General features: G+C 39.6%; 1 non-coding gene across 1 annotated transcript; it reads left to right on the forward strand.

Annotated features, from left to right (window-relative positions):
* Positions 1-16,684: 16,684 nt before the first annotated feature.
* On the forward strand, positions 16,685-16,784 carry LOC116624965. The gene has a single exon (XR_004297982.1). It is a non-coding gene; the product is annotated as a U6 spliceosomal RNA (small nuclear RNA).
* The last annotated feature ends 392 nt before the right edge of the window (positions 16,785-17,176 follow it).

Here is a 17,176-nt window from a genome sequence, read left to right on the forward strand (position 1 = left end):
ATGAAATCCAGCTCCATGTCTGGATCCAGTGGGGAGGCTGCTTGAGATTCTCTCTCTCTCCTTCTCTCTCTACTCCTCCCCCCCTCCCCCCTGGCCTGCTCTCTCTTTCTCAAATAAATAAATACTTAAAAAAGAAGTTGGGAAAAATTACAGCAAAATAAACCTAAACAAGGAGAAGAGAGAAAATAATAAAATAACAAAAAAATAGTGAACTAGAAAAAAACACATATAATAAAGAGTGTCAACAAAGCCAGATGCTTCCTTAAAAAGATGAAAAATTGATAAATAAACCTCCGTTGATACGGACTAAAAAAAGAAGGAATAAATAGGATAAAAAAGGGGACACAATTACAGTTGCTACAGACATTTAAAAGTTGATAAAGATTGAGGGGCACCTGGGTGGCTCAGACATTAAGCGTCTGCCTTCGGCTCAGGTCATGATCCCAGGGTCCTGGGATCGAGCCCCGCATCGGGCTCCCTGCTCGGCGGGTAGCCTGCTTCTCCCTCTCCCACTCCCCCTGCTTGTGTTCCCTCTCTTGCTCTGTCTCTCTCTGTCAGATAAATAAATAAAATCTTAAAAAATAAATAAATAAAAGTTAATAAAGATTGAATAGACATTTCTCCAAAAAGATATGCAAATGACCAATGAGTAAATAAAAAGATGCTCAGCATCATTGGTCAGTAGGAAAATGGATATCAAAAAGCCATGACATACTACTTCACAGCCAACAGGATGGCTATAATCAAAACAGATAGACAATAACAAGTGTTGGTGAGGATTTGGAGAAATTGGGACCCTTATTTATTGCTAGTGGCGATGTAAACCAGTGCAGTCACTTTGGAAAACACTGACACTGGCTGTTCCTCGAAACGTTAGACAGAGAGTTACCATACAGTCCAGCAGTTTACCCGTCAGTGGTATCCAAGAGAAAGGAAAACACATGTCTACATGAAAACTTGTACATAAATGTTCATAGAAATATTGTTCATAATAGCCAAAAAAGTAGAAATCAACCACACGTCCATCAACTGATGAATAGAAAATAAAGTGTGGTATATCCATACAATGGAATATTATTTTGCAATAAAGAGGAATAAAGTATTGAAAAGTATTGCTAAACATGGATGAACCACCAAGATGTTATGCTAGGTGAAAGAAGCCAATCACAAAAGACCACATAATTATATAATTTCTTTTATATGAAAAATCCAGAATAAGCAAATCTATAGAAACAGGTGGCAGATTTGTGGTTGCCTAGGGCTGGGGTGGAGGGGTGGTGCTGGTTAATGAAGAGTGACTGCTCATGGTGTTACAGATTTTTTCTCCATCGGTGCCTGTGGTTCTTGGTCACGAGGCTTTGAAGAATGAAGAGGTAGACCAGACATGGTGGCGGGCAGCAAAGCAAGGCTTATTGAGTGATAGCAAAGTGACAGTACAAAGTTCCCGAGGAGGAAGGGGACACGAGAAGGTTGCCATCAGGGTTTCTAAGTCTAGGGGTTCTTATGGGCTTGTTGGCCGGCTGTTTTAATCCGATTAACCCTCCCTGTGCCTGTCATCCAATCAGGCTTTTGTCATCTATCTATCATGTGGGAAAGGGTGGAGGGCTCCTTCCAGGGTGGGTGTAAAATCCTTTTAAGGGTGGTTTCCTCTTAGGGTGGTGGTGGTGGGGGGTGGCTCCCTTGTCCCTGCCCCTTTCTTCCAATTATCCTTTATCAGTGGCACAGGGTTACTTTGGGGGGGGGGTGATAAAAATGTTCTAAACTTAGATTGTGGTGTGGTAGCACAACTCTGAATATACTAAAAACATTGAATTATATGCTTTAAATGGATGAATTTTATGGCATGCAGATTACATCTTGTTACGAGCTGAATTGTTTCCTCAGATTTCATATGTTGAACAGCCCTAAACTCCTGTACCACAGAATGTGAGTGTTTTTATGATTGGGCCTTCTGTTGTTGTTGTTAAAGATTTTATTTATTTATTTGAGAGAGAGAGGGTGCACACATAAGCGGGGGGGAAGGGCAGAGGGAGAGAGAATCTGAAGCGGACTCCACACTGAGCCTGGAGCCCCACGGCGGGGGGGGGGGGGGGGGGGGGGACCTCAATACCACAACTGCAAGATCAGGACCTGAGCCAAACCCGAGTTGGTTACTTAATTGATTGAATCACCCAGGTGGCCCTCGTGATAAAAGGCCTTTAAACAGGTCATTAGGTTAAACTGAGGTGATTAGGATATACCCTAATCCAATCTGACTGGTGTCCTTAAAAGGAGAGGAGATTTGATCGAGATATATATTGGTTTTGTTCTGGCAGCCCAGCAAACTAATGATATCTCAATCAAGATGTGGAAAAAGAAAAAGTATTTTGTCAAATACACTTCGTTCTCTCCTAAAGGAAATTGTGTATTCAGCTCCCCAAACTATTAGAACTACATAGGCCTCATGTAGAAATTTCCTTTTTTTTAAAAAAAAAATCTTATTTCCTAAAATTCTTGCTTGGATTCTTTATTTTTACATTCTTCCTAATGCTAATAGACTTCATTAATATAAGCCATGGCTCTTAGGAACTGGCTCTTTTTTTTTTTTAAGATTTTATGTATTCATTTGTCAGAGAGAGAGAGAGCGTGCACAAGCAGGGGGAGGGGCAGGCAGAAGGAGAAGCAGGCTCCCCATTGAGCAAGGAGCCCTACATGGGACTTGATCCCAGAACCCTGGGATCATGACCTGAGCTGAAGGCAGATGCTTAACCAACTGAGCCACCTAGGGGTCCCAGGAACTGGCTTACTGATTTAGTAAAGGACTGGGGAAAAGTGCACATAAGAACCTGCAAAAACTAAGCTTCTACCAGAGCAAGGCAATTGATGATTCAAAAGCTCCTTTTGGTGTTATATATACCCAACCTAATGTGAAAATCCAGATTCAGGCAATATAGATTCACTGACCCAGGCTTGGGAACTAATACTTTCCTACATTTACATTTTCTCAAAGTAGAAGAAATCATTTAAAGGACATAATTTGTGAATTTGCCAATTGTTTTTCATTTAAATAGCAATATGCAGTAAAAGTTGTATAAAAAACAATTTTAATGAATATAAATTTGTGACATAAAGGCCACCCGTGTATTTGTAAATAATAAATTAAATTAATAAGATAATATTATGAACTTTATGTCAAAAATTTGAAAATTTAGGTGAAATGGATAAACCCCTAAAATATTACAGAAGATAAAGACAAATACGATTTATATAATCATACTGATTTAAGTGGATTATTTCCTCTAATAACTCTCTTTTTGGGGGCAAGAGGGGCAGAACCCAACATGGGGCTTGATCTCACAATCCTGAGATCATGACCTGAGCTGAAACCAAGTGTCAGGTGCTTAACCAACTGAGCCACCCAGGCGCCCCTCTCCTAATAACTATTTATTTATTTTTAAATATTTTATTTATTTATTTGACAGAGAGAGAGACAGTGAGAGTTGGAACACAAGCAGGAAGAGTGGGAGAGGGAGAAGCAGGCTTCCATGGAGCAGGGAGCCCGATGCGGGGCTCGATCCCAAGACCCTGGGATCATGACCTGAGCCGAAGGCAGACGCTTAATGACTGAGTCACCCAGGCGCGCCTCCTAATAACTCTTTACATATGCAGAAATATATTCCCTATGAAGCTTCAGCAAAACCAGGAATACTTTACCTGTAAAGGAGATGTCAGCTGGGATCCTGCCCATTAAAATACAGAATGGATCAGCTCAAATATTCATTGCCCTAGTAGAAAGTCCAGTATCTTCCTCAAGATTCCTGAAAATTTCTAGGGAGATCATACTCATGTGGTCACCTGGCTCTGACAAAATTTACCCAGACTTTTTAGTCAGGCTCTTTTTCTTTTTTTTTTTAAAGATTTTATTTATTTATTTGACAGAGAGACCCAAGCAGGGGTAGTGGGAGAGGGAGAAGCAGGCTTCCCATTGAGCAGGGAGCCCCATGTGGGGCTCAATCCCAGGACCCTGGGATCATGACCTGGGCCAAAGGCAGACGCTTAACGACTGAGCCACCCAAGCACCCAGTCAGGCTCCTTTTCAACTGGGCTTTAATCTTGGCCTATAAGAACTGCAACTTTCAGTATCAGCAGTTTCATTTATCTGAAGAAATACTACCATAGTTTCTAAGAGCTCAAAGCTGTGTCTTTAGGATGATGACCCCAGCCCCTTAACTTCCTGCCTGAGAAAGCACAATGCTGCTGAAAGAACTGTTTATTCCTAGCCAAAACCTGATTATAGGCCCCTGACCTCCCTTTTCTTAGGCCCCTGATTTACTTTAGAAAAGTTGGAATTGTAAATCCTTTCTCTGTCTTTTTGAGATGTGTCTTCTGAAACTTAGGAATCCCTTTCTCAAGGACCTGGGAGCCATCCCTTTGAAGTGCAGTCACCAAGAAAGATAGGACCCCTATCTCCTAGGCTCTGTGGGAAAACAGGAGCTTAAGCACCAGTTACCAAACACAGCCTAATCATATGAACTAAATCTCCCTCACTGACATCCATTGGTACTTTTCCTTTTGCACAACCCAGTGTTTAAAAAAAGTCTTCTTGGGGCGTCTGGGTGGCTCGGTTGTTAAGCATCTGCCTTTGGCTCAGGTCATGATCCCAGGGTCCTGGGATCGAGCCCCACATCGGGCTCCCTGCTCAGTGGGAAGCCTGCTTCTCCCTCTTCCACTCCCCCTGTTTGTGTTCCTGCTCTCATTATCTCTCACTATCTCTCTCTCTGTAGGTAAATAAATAAAATCTTAAAAAAAAAAAAAGCGTTCTACCTTTTGTTTTGGCAGAGTTCAACTTCAGGATATACTGTGATCTCTGCCCTACTGCACTAGTCCTGCATAAAATCTGTCTTGCTGATTTTAATAGGTGTCCAGTGCAAAATTTTTATTTTGCTTCTAATTTTTGCTTCTGCTGAATTAATTCAGGTAATGGAAGACTTCACTGTCCCACATATGCCATTTCTGTTCCATACATGTGGATCCTGTTGCAAAACCCATTGCTTTTCCTTAATTTCCTTTAAGAAAAAAAACCCCACAAAATTCCCATAGGTAATGGGTGTGAACAGTCAGTCACTTTTACCGAAAGTTCTGGGAGACAGAGGGATTTTACATCACAGAAAAGCAAATGGCGTAAAGCAGAGTATCAGAGATCCTTTAAAAATTTTTTTTTTACCTCTCTGCTATGGTGTTTAGTTATTCGCTCTCCTTCCTCTCCTTCTGGACTCTGTTCCTTTCTTGTACTGAGCAATGTACCACTTCTTTCGTTCTCTTGTCTCATGCTGACCCTGCTGAGATTCTCACCTTCCACCCCAACAGTTAATTAAAATATCTCCTAAAGGGGCGCCTGGGTAGCTCAGTCGTTAAGCGTCTGCCTTCAGCTCAGGTCATGATCCCAGGGTCCTGGGATCGAGCCCCATATTGGGCTCCCTGCTCAGCGGGAAGCCTGCTTCTCCCTCTCCCACTCCCCCCGCTTGTGTTCCCTCTCTCGCTGTGTCTCTCTGTGTCAAATAAATAAATAAAATCTTAAAAAATAATAATAATAAAGTATCTCCTAAAGTAAGACAATTCCCTCTATAAGATAAATTCCAGTGCCACTTACAAAGAGAATTTTTTTCATCTTGCTACAATTCATATATATCTTCATATTTATCTATTTGCATATCATTAGTGAATCCCTTATCACCATGCTTATAAAGGATCGTTATAATACCCTTGGATACCAATGAACAAATAAATGTTCTCTGCCTTATCAGAGAAGCAAAACCATCAACAGACAGGGGAGAGATTTCACTAAATTAAGGACACTTAAAAGTGGCAATTAAAAAGTACATTACTTCACACATCAAAAAGCACTTAAATAGCCATTTACTTTGCTGCATAAATACATAAAAATAAAAATCACTTAGCTAGTTAACAGATTATGAAGCTGTTAAATGAAATATATTAAAGGCTTTAGCACTGAACCATATCTGCAAAATTCACTACATATATCTAATGCTATTTCTCATTTTCAAATAAATATCACCCTTGAAACAATTCATTTTCTCAAAATTCTCCAAGAGTTATTTTTTTATTCTACTGCCCTTGGAACTTTTTTCTCCATTTTCTTTTTCTTCCTTTCTTTCTTTTTTCTTTTTTCTTTCTTTTTTCTTTTTTCTTTCTTTCTTTCTTTCTTTCTTTCTTTCTTTCTTTCTTTCTTTCTTTCTTTCTTTCTTTTCTTTCTTTCTTTTTTTCTTTTTCTTTCTCTCTCTTTCTTTCTCTCTCTCTCTTTCTTTTCTTTCTTTCTTTCCCTCCCTCCCTCCCTCCCTTCCTTCCTTTCTTCCTTCCCCGTCTTCTGGAGCCTGGCTTGGATTACTGTTTGCAGAAAATTAAAAAACTACAGCATCTACTTCACACCTAATAGTACCCTTAGTGAGGGAGATGCCTGGGTGGCTCAGTTGGTCAAGCGTCCAACTCTTGATTTTGGCTCAGGTCATGATCTCAGGGTCGTGGGGTTGAGCCCCACATCGTGGCACTGCGCTGGGCATGGAGCCTGCTTAAGATTCTCTCTCCCTCTGCCCCTCCCCCACTAAAATAAATCGTACCCTCAGTGAGAATGACACATTGTTACAACTAAGCAAATTAAATTACTAGAAACTTAAATTATGATGAGTCCAGAACAGCTAGATGATTATAGATCAGGGTCACTAGTCTATCTACCAAAAACATGCTGAATAATGACACAGGTTAACATGTATTAGCCATCTAGTATGTCTAGTTATTTCAGATACATATTCTCCTGTAAGCCTTACAACCTGGCTGCAGGTGAGTATAGGCATCTCAATTTTATAGTTTAGGAAATGAGGCTGAAGGAGGTTAAGCAACTGTCCCTTGCCCCCAAATTAAACAACCAGAAAGTGACAGAATTTGATACAAATTCAGTGATTTTTCAGACGCAAAAGCCTATGCTCTTAATACAATGAGATTTTGTCATGCACTACTGCTCTTCACTTTAATATACACATTTGCAGTCTGGGTATTTTTATCTGTAATTAGGAATTAAGGCAGCTTCCTTGTTGATACTGTGGCTCAGTCAGCTGAACAGATACAATTAAGGTAGTATTAGACTACTGACAAAAGATGTGCCACAAGTTTTAAGCAATTTTAATACTCCAGAAAATATTTAAATTGTTTTTAAATAATAACCTTATTTATGCTTAAGTTGATGAGTTATAATTATTTTCTAGAACTTACTTACTGAATCCTGGCAGGTTATTTCTCCCAAAACATAAAGAAATACTCAAAATATTTTTAAGAACTCTTTTCTTGAAGTACCTGGGTGGCTCAGTCGGTTAAGCATCTGCCTTCAGCTCAGGTCATGATCCCAGGGTCCTGGGATTGAGCCCCAAGTCGGGCTCCCTGCTCAGTGGAGAGTCTGCTTCTCCTCTGCTCCTCCCTGCTGCTCGCTCACTCTCTCTCTCTCAAATAAATAAAATCTTTTTAAAACGCCCCCCCCAAAACCCCAAAACTCTTTTCTTAACAATTATTAAGAAAAATTTCACTTTTCATCACCCCTTCATTTTCCTAAATCTCATTCATACTATACAATAGCACTCCTGCCCATACACACATAAACACAGACCCAGGACCACAAACACAGGAGTCCCTAAAGACTTCATGTGTACAAACAAGTTAAAGGAGAGTGCGTTTTTTTTCCCTTTCCTTTACAGAAGGAATTTCAGATATGGATTAGTCAAGTCTTCTGACCTACAGAGTAACTGTCTTTAGCTGAGCAATGCTGCTGACGTGAATTAAATAAATTTCAGAAACTTAACATGAAATTTTTAATATAAATTTGTTTTTGTGATTCAAGACAAGCTAATGCTAAATATTCAATGAATTACAATTAATTAACGCAATTTTTGTTACTGTATGAGGGACTAATATCAAATGAGGAACACCAGCGGCTGCAGGAAGACCACACATCTAGAGAAGCCTGAGCTTTTGAGGTTTGCTGTTAGACTGACAAAAAAAATTTTAAAGTTACAGTATCCATTGTGGAGACATCTCAAGGAAACAGTCACTTCTATACACTATAGGTGAACATGTAGTTAATATAATTTTTCATCTGGAAAATTTAACAATGTTATCAAAAACTTTAAAATGTTTATACTCTTTAATGACCAGTATTTCCTCTTTAAGGAGTTCATCCTACAGAAGTATACACTGTTAAAGAGATTCAGGTATAAGGATGTACGTAAAGCTTACTTACACAAAATTTATGTGTGAAGATGTTTACCACAGATTTTGATACTTAAAAAAACCCTTTGAAGGGGCGACTGGGTGGCTCAGTCGTTAAGCGTCTGCCTTCCGCTCAGGTCATGATCCCAGGGTCCTGGGATCGAGCCCCGCATTGGGCTCCCTGCTCTGTGGGAAGCCTGCTTCTCCCTCTCCCACTCCCCCTGCTTGTGTTCCCTCTCTCGCTGTGTCTCTCTCTGTCAAATAAAGAAATAAAATCTTTAAAAAAAAACAAAAAACAAAACAAAAAAAAACCCTTTGAAACAACTTAAATATTTAACAACAGATCAGTTTAATAACTGGTGGCATACTGACACGACGGCACACAGTAGGCAAGGCAGTGTAATCGTACTAGAGGGTGGGCTTTCAAATCAGGCAAACTAAGGCTTAATCCCAACTCAATCAGATACTTGCTATGTGACTTTAATATCTCCTAGACTCAGATTTTTCATTTGTAAAGTAGTGACAATAGTATCTATTTCACACGGATATTATGAAAATTGAATGACAGAATGTATGTTTCTAAACACACATTACCTATCACTTGAGAATTATTCTTTTCTGTCCATTACAAATTATGTTTTAAGTATTAGTTCAGAATATGGGAAAATGCTTACAATATAATATTAACATTGAAATTATATACAGATGATTGTAATTATAATATAATTCAAATAGTTTTACAACCTCTTGGTATGACTATATTACTGCCAGGCTTTTCTTTCTAATTGGCCCCTCGCTGGGTAACTGTGAGACCTCTGCTCTGTCTCCCCAGCCTTCCCCAGGCATTTCTGGGAAGCCCCAGGGTAAATCTCATGAGCATTCCATTCCCACAGCATCCAGGCTACTCCTGGTATCAACTTGTCTAGAGCAACTGGGTTGAAATTTTTTCAGCCTCCCAAACCAGTCCTATTGGGAAATGCGATCTGAAATTCTTTGCACACATTGCTTCTCGGCTTTTGGCTAAGATCAAGTGAAATTCTTTGCACTTTTTGGCTCTGGTACCTGAACCAAAGGTACCAGGGCTGAAATATTCTTTAACTGTCTCTGGAGAATTAATGCTGCCTGACTTCTTCTAACTCTCCTAGTAATTATTCTCTCCTTTCATTCATTTTTTGTCATTTGTACCTCAAAATCAACATCTTATTGTATGATGCCTTATTTTTTTTTATTTATTTTTTTAAAGATTTTATTTATTTATTTGACAGAGAGAGACACAGCGAGAGAGGGAACACAAGCAGGGGGAGTGGGAGGTGGGAAGCAGGCTTCCCACAGAGCAGGGAGCCCGATGAGGGGCTCGATCCCAGGACCCTGGGACCATGACCTGAGTCGAAGGCAGACGCTTAATGACTGAGCCACCGAGGCACCCCGATGCCTTATTTTTAAAATGTTCTTCTTTCATAGGTATAATTTTGCCACTTATTGATTGACTTGTTTACTGAAAGTGACTTAATCTCTTTAATTAGATTATAAATTCCTGAGAAGAGGCCAGGTTTTCTTTTTCTTTAGCATCCCCCTATAGCACTCAGTATAATTCTATCACAGATGTGAAGTATGAACTCAGAGTATTCTTACTAATGCAGTCTCAAAGATCCAGTAAGGAATAAATCATGTAATAGATAACTATGACTCAGCAAGAAATTCTTTATCATGCTAATAGGGTGGTCTCTTGTGTGATTTCTCCCCTTCTTGCTCTACACTACCACTATCCATCCCAGCCTAAAATGGTGGAAAGGCAGCAAACCTCTGGGCTGGGCTCCTCTGACCTGGCGAATTCCTCCCCTACAGGGGCTGCTGAGGCTGCTGAACCAGAGACATGCTTCCATAGGGAGCAAAGCAGGTCGAGGCACTGGAGTGCTGTATTCAACATGCACTACCCTATATCCTTGTTCAGTTTCATGTGCATCCTTGCATCTGTTTCTTTTCTGGTGTCAGGTGAAAGTGAAAATAATCTCAACCAAATCATTCATTATTCACATCAAGCCTTAAACTAGGATCAACCTTTGTGGTCTGACCTAGCTCATCAGGTACAATTGGAAGTCATTTATATATATTAGCCCTTCTAATCTTCCCCAAACAAGGGGTGATGTGGCAAGACACTTAGTGCTCACCAATGACTCCATAACCCCCCCCTACATTTCCCAGCCGCCCTTGCAGGTAGGTTGGGAGTCATGTGACTAGTTCTGGCCAACGGACTGAATAGAAATAACATACATCTCTTTGGGGTCAAGGAAGTTAAAAACAGGCATGCCTCCTCCATCCCTCTTCTGTTATAATGATCTTGGATTAGGAGCCATTGGTCACAAGAGGGAGGGACAACTGCCAGATCTCACTGGAATCTATGAGAGCAAAAAATGTCATTGTGTTAAATTACTGAGATTTCACAATTTGTTATTGCAGCATAGCCTATGTTGTCCTAACTAACAGAGATGACATTCAGAATATTTAATAACTAGCACAGAATGGGCACTGACCTATTACAATAAATGCAATGACCAGTCAGAACAGACATTGGCTGTGAGTAGCTGGTATGATTACATGAGTCCATACCAGTTAATAGCCCAGAAAACAATCCTACAAATGTGTTCCAATTTTATACTTGATGAAATTGAAGTTCAAAGAAGATCAAGTGACCTGCTTTGTAAGTGCTATTCAATCCAGCTGTTTGCTACAAAGCCCACTCTCTATCTCAGCATTCTACTTCCTGCTTATTGAATGATGCCTAAGTTACCTCAACAACTCTCAAAAGCTAGGCTGCAACAGAACTGTCCAAACAGCTTAATTGTTTATCTAAACTATGGTGGTATGGCCCAACAGTATATGTTTATGATTATATATATTTTTAACTTGAACCTAGTCTTGCCTCTGTAAAGAATATCAGCATTATTGTCTTACCTTTTCTTTTAAATTTTTCCTTTTGTTCTTAATCATCATTAACCCTGAAACCGTATTATTTAGGTTGATACATCCAACTTTATGATATACCATACACATTAAAAAGGCAAGAGAAAATTAAACCAGATGAAATGCTTGACTTTTGGCATGTTCTTTTGCTCCTGCTGCTCATTCTTCATTTAAATTCCTGTCTTTTTTCTCCATGACATGATAATCATCTCCACAGCAACTAACTATTATATCACAAAGGATGGTGCCAGTGAGTGAGAACTGATCAGCAGGAGCTGAGCAACACTTAGGCAACAGTGATTCTATTTTCTTACAAATATCTCTAATTATAATAAGCTAAGGAAGAAATATATCATTCCTGTCTTACACCCACCTCTCCAATACAAGCAGTGTTCTCACTACATAGTTTCTCACAAAAATATTGTACTCTCACCCACAGTTCACTTTAAAAAGAGCATATTCCTATGTAAAGATGATATCACCTCTTATTGCAAGGCAAATGTATGTCTAGACTGAAAAGTAGATCCAAATTAAATTAAAATCAACACAGGGGTGTGCCTGGGTGGCTCAGATGGTTGAGCGTCTGCCTTCAGCTCAGGTCATGATCCCGGGGTCCTGGGATCGAGCCCCACATCAGGCTCCTGGCTCAGCAGGGAGCCGGCTTCTCCCTCTGCCTCTGCCTCTCCCCCTGCTCATGCTCTCTCTCTCTCTCTATCTCTGTGTCTCAAATGAATAAATAAAATCTTTAAAAAAAAATCAACACCGATTACTGTGTGATATATGAGTAGAAATCAAAGTAGGATCTGCATTTTACAGATTCTTAATAACATTCAAACAAACAGCAAATCAAAACCTCTTGAAAAGTAAAAGGAAGGGTACAGAAATAGTTACTTGGCAAGGGGATAAGTATTTTCTGAGCTTCTCTTTCTAACGAGGAAATGTGGAATGGGAGTGGTGTGGTCTGGAGCTTGGTCAGGTGCCAATCACAGCAATGATAACATGCATTACATTCGAATACTTTACAAGATAATCTTAAGGTAACGCTTTCACTGGCATACAGAATTCTCTAGGGAAGCTAAAACCATAATATATCCTAGGGAGGAGTCCAAAAGAACAATGTATGATTACCAGATGCTACCTATTACCCACTGCTTTTATATTGGTTTTGTAGAATTTAAAGTTAAATCATATTTATAATCTATCATACACAAATTTATAAGTGGCATGTTATTTGAAGAATATCCATCTTGCCTCTCCCACTAGATGACAAGCATCTTGAGGGCAGGTACCATGTCGTACATGATTATACTATGTTCTATGAACCCATGTCAAGACAACCATGATAAAGAGGTACTGTCTCAATTTAATATTGAAATGGCAAGGTCCTTAGATCCATATTACACTAGGAAAGTATTATTGAAGTTGACACTGTCTCTCTGGTCTTTCAGCCCCAAAGTTCAAATGAGCTGGATAGTAGGGTGACCCACCATTCTGGGTTCTCTCATCATGGGAGCCCTCCCTATATCCTCAAACCCATTAGTCTCCTAATGACATTTTACCCTTAACCTGGATTCCATTGTCAACCATCCCAAAGAAATGCCCTCCTAGTACCTTAAGTCTCTAGCCTGTGTTCTCTCATGATCACATCTGGCCTTTCTGGATCATCTCTACTGTCACCTTCTATGTGCTCTCCAGCCTGATAATTGCTGGAGGAAGTCCTGGAATTTTGTTGACATGGCTTTCTCTAAATTCACACTTTTCATCTCAACCTGGCCTGCGCAGGAATCCTTTAGGTCATCTCTTACTGATTTCTTTCTTTCTTTTTTTTTAAGATATTTATTTATTTGAGAGAGAGAGAATGAGAGACAGAGAGCATGAGAGGGAGGAGGGTTAGAGGGAGAAGCAGACTCCCCGCCGAGCAGGGAGCCCGACGCGGGACTTGATCCCGGGACTCCAGGATCATGACCTGAGCCGAAGGCAGTAGCTTAACCAACTGAGCCACCCAGGCGCCCCATCTCTTACTGATTTCTTAACACTGTCTACGTATTCAAAAATTTAAACTAGTATAGCAGAGGCACTGACCTTGAACTGACACAGCAGGGTCTGAGAGAGGCGCCTAGCTGCACTCTTTATTTACCCTTTAATTGCGAACTAAGGGCCTGAGAGAGAAGCCAAGGATGCCTGGGCAGATGTTTACCAACTGTTACAAAAGTATGTTAATATTTTGAAAAAGTAGTACCATAATGTGGTTTAAACCAACTATCAGTCCTGTTTTCAACTATAACTCTTCCAGAAACTGTCTCTTATTTTTGTTTTTTGCTCTCAATTCAACATTAACTTTTCTATGTATTCATTCAACAAATATTTATTGAGCATCAGCCATCATTCTAAGTAAATAAAAGAGACAAAAATCCCTGTCCTGTGGCCTTACATTTTCATGGGAGGGAACAGATAACAGAAAACAAAAAGACCAAGTAAATCATATAGTATGTTTGAAGGTGGTAAGAGCTATGGAAAAAAAGAAAAAAGAGAGGGTAGGGGAGTTCAGGACTGCGAGAAGCAGGTGGAGATTTCAGATATGGTATGAGGGTTGGGCTCATTGAGAAGGTGACTTGAAGAGGGTGAGGGATAAGCCATGTGATGAGGAAGAGCATTTAGGACAGAGGGAATAGGCCATGCAAAAACTTACTTTCTAGGGGCGCCTGGATGACTCAGTCAGTTGAGCATCCAACAATTGATTTTGACTCTGGTCATGGGCTTGAGCCCCATGTCAGGCTCTGCGATCAGCAGGGAGTCTGCTTGAAATTCTTTCTTTCCCTCTGTCCCTCACCACTGTGTGTGTGGAAATAATTAAATAAATCATAAAAAAAACCAAAGCTTACTTTCTAGAAACTCCTCACTATCCAAAGATTATTTAACCTTCAACCTCCTGCTCTATAGAGATCAAAGTTATTGGTAAATGATCTCTTTGGCCCTTCTTCCTTTCCACTTCTAGAACATCTTTACATTTTCTTTATTCCTTCACATCCTATATAAATAAGTGTTCCTCTTTCCAATGTCTCTGCTTTCCCCTAACCTCCCCCCAGAGGATCCTCCCCTATCCTCTTCACCTCATTTATTCTTCTATCATCTACAATCTCTTTTCATTCTGTCTCTTCAGATATGTGGAAGTCTTTTCTAGGGTGCCTGGGTAGCTCAATTGGTTAAGCATCTGCCTTTGGCTCAGGTCATGATCCTGGAGTCCCGGAATTGAGTCCCAAATGAGGCTCCTCACTTGGCGGGGAGCCTGCTTCTCCCTCTGCCCTTCACCCTGCTTGTGCTCTCTCTTGCTTGCTCTCTCTTTCTCAAATAAATAAAAATCTTAAAAAAATGTCTTTTCTAAATTAAAAACACCATTATCACTTAAATATTTCTTCTAATTATAGACTGTTTCTTCCGTTTAAAGTACCTTCAATTTCCTCACCACATATATTCTCTTTAGCCTTGATTTCTGTTTTCTGCCCCCTTCCAACAACTTAAATGGACCTCTTGATTCCTAAAATCAAACTGTAACTTTACCCTGTTCACAGCTCTGTCAGTTGATAATTTTTTAAAAGATTTATTTATTCATTTGAGAGAGAGAAAAACAAGAGAGAGAGAGTACAGCAGGAGGGGCACAAGGAGAGGGAGAGAAAGAATCTCAAGCCGACTCCCTGCTGAGCACAGAGCCTGAGCTGGCTAGATCCCACAACCCTTAGATCATGACCCGAGCCGAAATCAAGAGTCAGATGCCCAACTGACTGAGTCACCCAGGTGACCCAGCTGTCAGTTGATAATTATCACTGTCCAGGGAAACCTGGTTTGTAAAGGAATATAATTACTTGTATTAAAATCAGTATTCAGGGGCGCCTCGGTGGCTCAGTCATTAAGCGTCTGCCTTCGGCTCAGGTCATGATCCCAGGGTCCTAGGATTGAGTCCCACATCGGGCTCCCTGCTCATGTGGGAAGCCTGCTTCTCCGTCTCCCACTCCCCCTGCTTGTGTTCCTGCTCTCACTATCTCTCTCTAAATAAATAAAATCTTTAAAAAAAATAAAAAAAATAAAATCAGTATTCAATTTGTTAAAGTTGTAAATTTTAAAACCTCAAATACACCCTTCAGTTTAACTCTGCTTATCTGCCCACTTGGTTCCCTCTATTGTGGAATGTTCCATTCCCTGCTTATTCTTCAAGGCTCAAATGCTCCTGATTTGAAATTGTCTCCTCCTCTCTGCTCCCCTATCATTTCGCTTATATTACACAGGAAAATGGTTTTACTAATAGTCATGCATACGCTTACCTCCTTCAGAAAATTGTGCGCTCCTTGAGTGCACCATTTTGTGAACTACCTCATGCCCTTTAATAAAACTACATATACTATGTAGTATTTTTGTTTCCTTGAGAAATTCTTGAGAAATGGAGAATTCCTTATTTCTTGACTTTCTGTTTTTCAGATATTTTGGGTCTTATATGTGGCGAAGTGTTTTTATATAATTATTAATGAAACATTCGGTCTCTCACTCTGCACTTACAGGGGCTGCAAGACTGAGTTCTTGGCAAAAATAATAATTGACACTAATGACGGTAATGATAATCCTTGCAACTGCTTTCCTCACACAGAACAGCAGTGAGACAAACTGTAACTTCTAGTGGCTGGTGGTGGCAACATTTTCCTCATTAGACCTATTCATGGGATGCGGTTTTGGGCGTTCTTCCTGAGGCTTAGCCTTGAGCCTAATGTTCCAAATATCCCAACCATTGTGTGAACTACCTCATGCCCTTTAATAAAACTCTTTTTCTACTCAGTCAACCAAAGACAGCTTTTGTTGTTTACGACTAAGAACCCTGACTAAAAAGATATTTTCCTTAATTCCCCATAGACCAACTGAGTCAGTATCATAATATTTAACAAGAATTTAGTCATAGGGATAATACAATGAAAATATAACATTGAAAGTAAACTATCATAGGCCCCTAGATATTTGCTATTAATCTTAGGGCCCACAAGCCTCGCCTGTGCTCCTAAGGAAAGTTTCATAGGCCTCTGCACCCAGTTTCTGACGGGGCTACATGTGCAGAACCTAGCTTTACTCCTATCAGGTCCAATTAGCCTTAGGCACAGTGCCTAGGGCCCCCAATATTTTCAGGGAACCATGAAATGTTTTAATTTTAATTTCTTAAAAATGGAATTTTAAAAAAATTAAATTTTATATAATAAATATAAAATAATTATAAAAATATAATAATGAATCCAGCCTGGATTAAACAACACAGTAATAAAATGTGTGTATGTGTACAGAACAGAACAGTGAAATAAAAAATAGATCAATTTATATATAGTCAACTGAATATTACCAAGGTGCCTAGCGAATCCAATGAGATAGGGAATTTTTTTAAGCAAATGGCATTGGAACAACTGTAAAAATGTATGGAGAAAAATAAGCCTCAAGTACTCACTTCTGCAACACATACATATACAAAAATTGGAATGATACAGAGATTAGCATGGCCTTTGTGCAAGGATGACATGCAAATTCGTGAAGCAGCCCATATTTAAGAGTTGACCTTAAGTATTTTCACCACACACAAAAATCTTAACAATGTGAAGTATTGGATATGTTAATTACCTTGATTGTGTTAATCTGTTTACGATGTATATGTATATCAAATTCTTACATTAGAACAATCTAAAAAATGATCAAAAAATGAATAGACATGTCACCCAAGAAGATACAGACGGCAAATAAGCATATGAAGAGTTGATCAATACGTCATTATACAATTGCAAATTAAAATGACAACAAGATACCACTACACACCTATTAGAATGGCCAAAATCCAAAATGCTAACACCACCAAAGCCTGGCAAGGACATGAAACAATAGGATCTCTCATTCATTGCTAATGGGTATGCAAAATGGTACAGACACTTTGGAAGACAATTTGGCA

Source organism: Phoca vitulina, unplaced genomic scaffold, assembly GCF_004348235.1.
Source record: "Phoca vitulina isolate PV1807 unplaced genomic scaffold, GSC_HSeal_1.0 scaffold71, whole genome shotgun sequence".
NCBI classification, from domain to species: domain Eukaryota; kingdom Metazoa; phylum Chordata; class Mammalia; order Carnivora; family Phocidae; genus Phoca; species Phoca vitulina.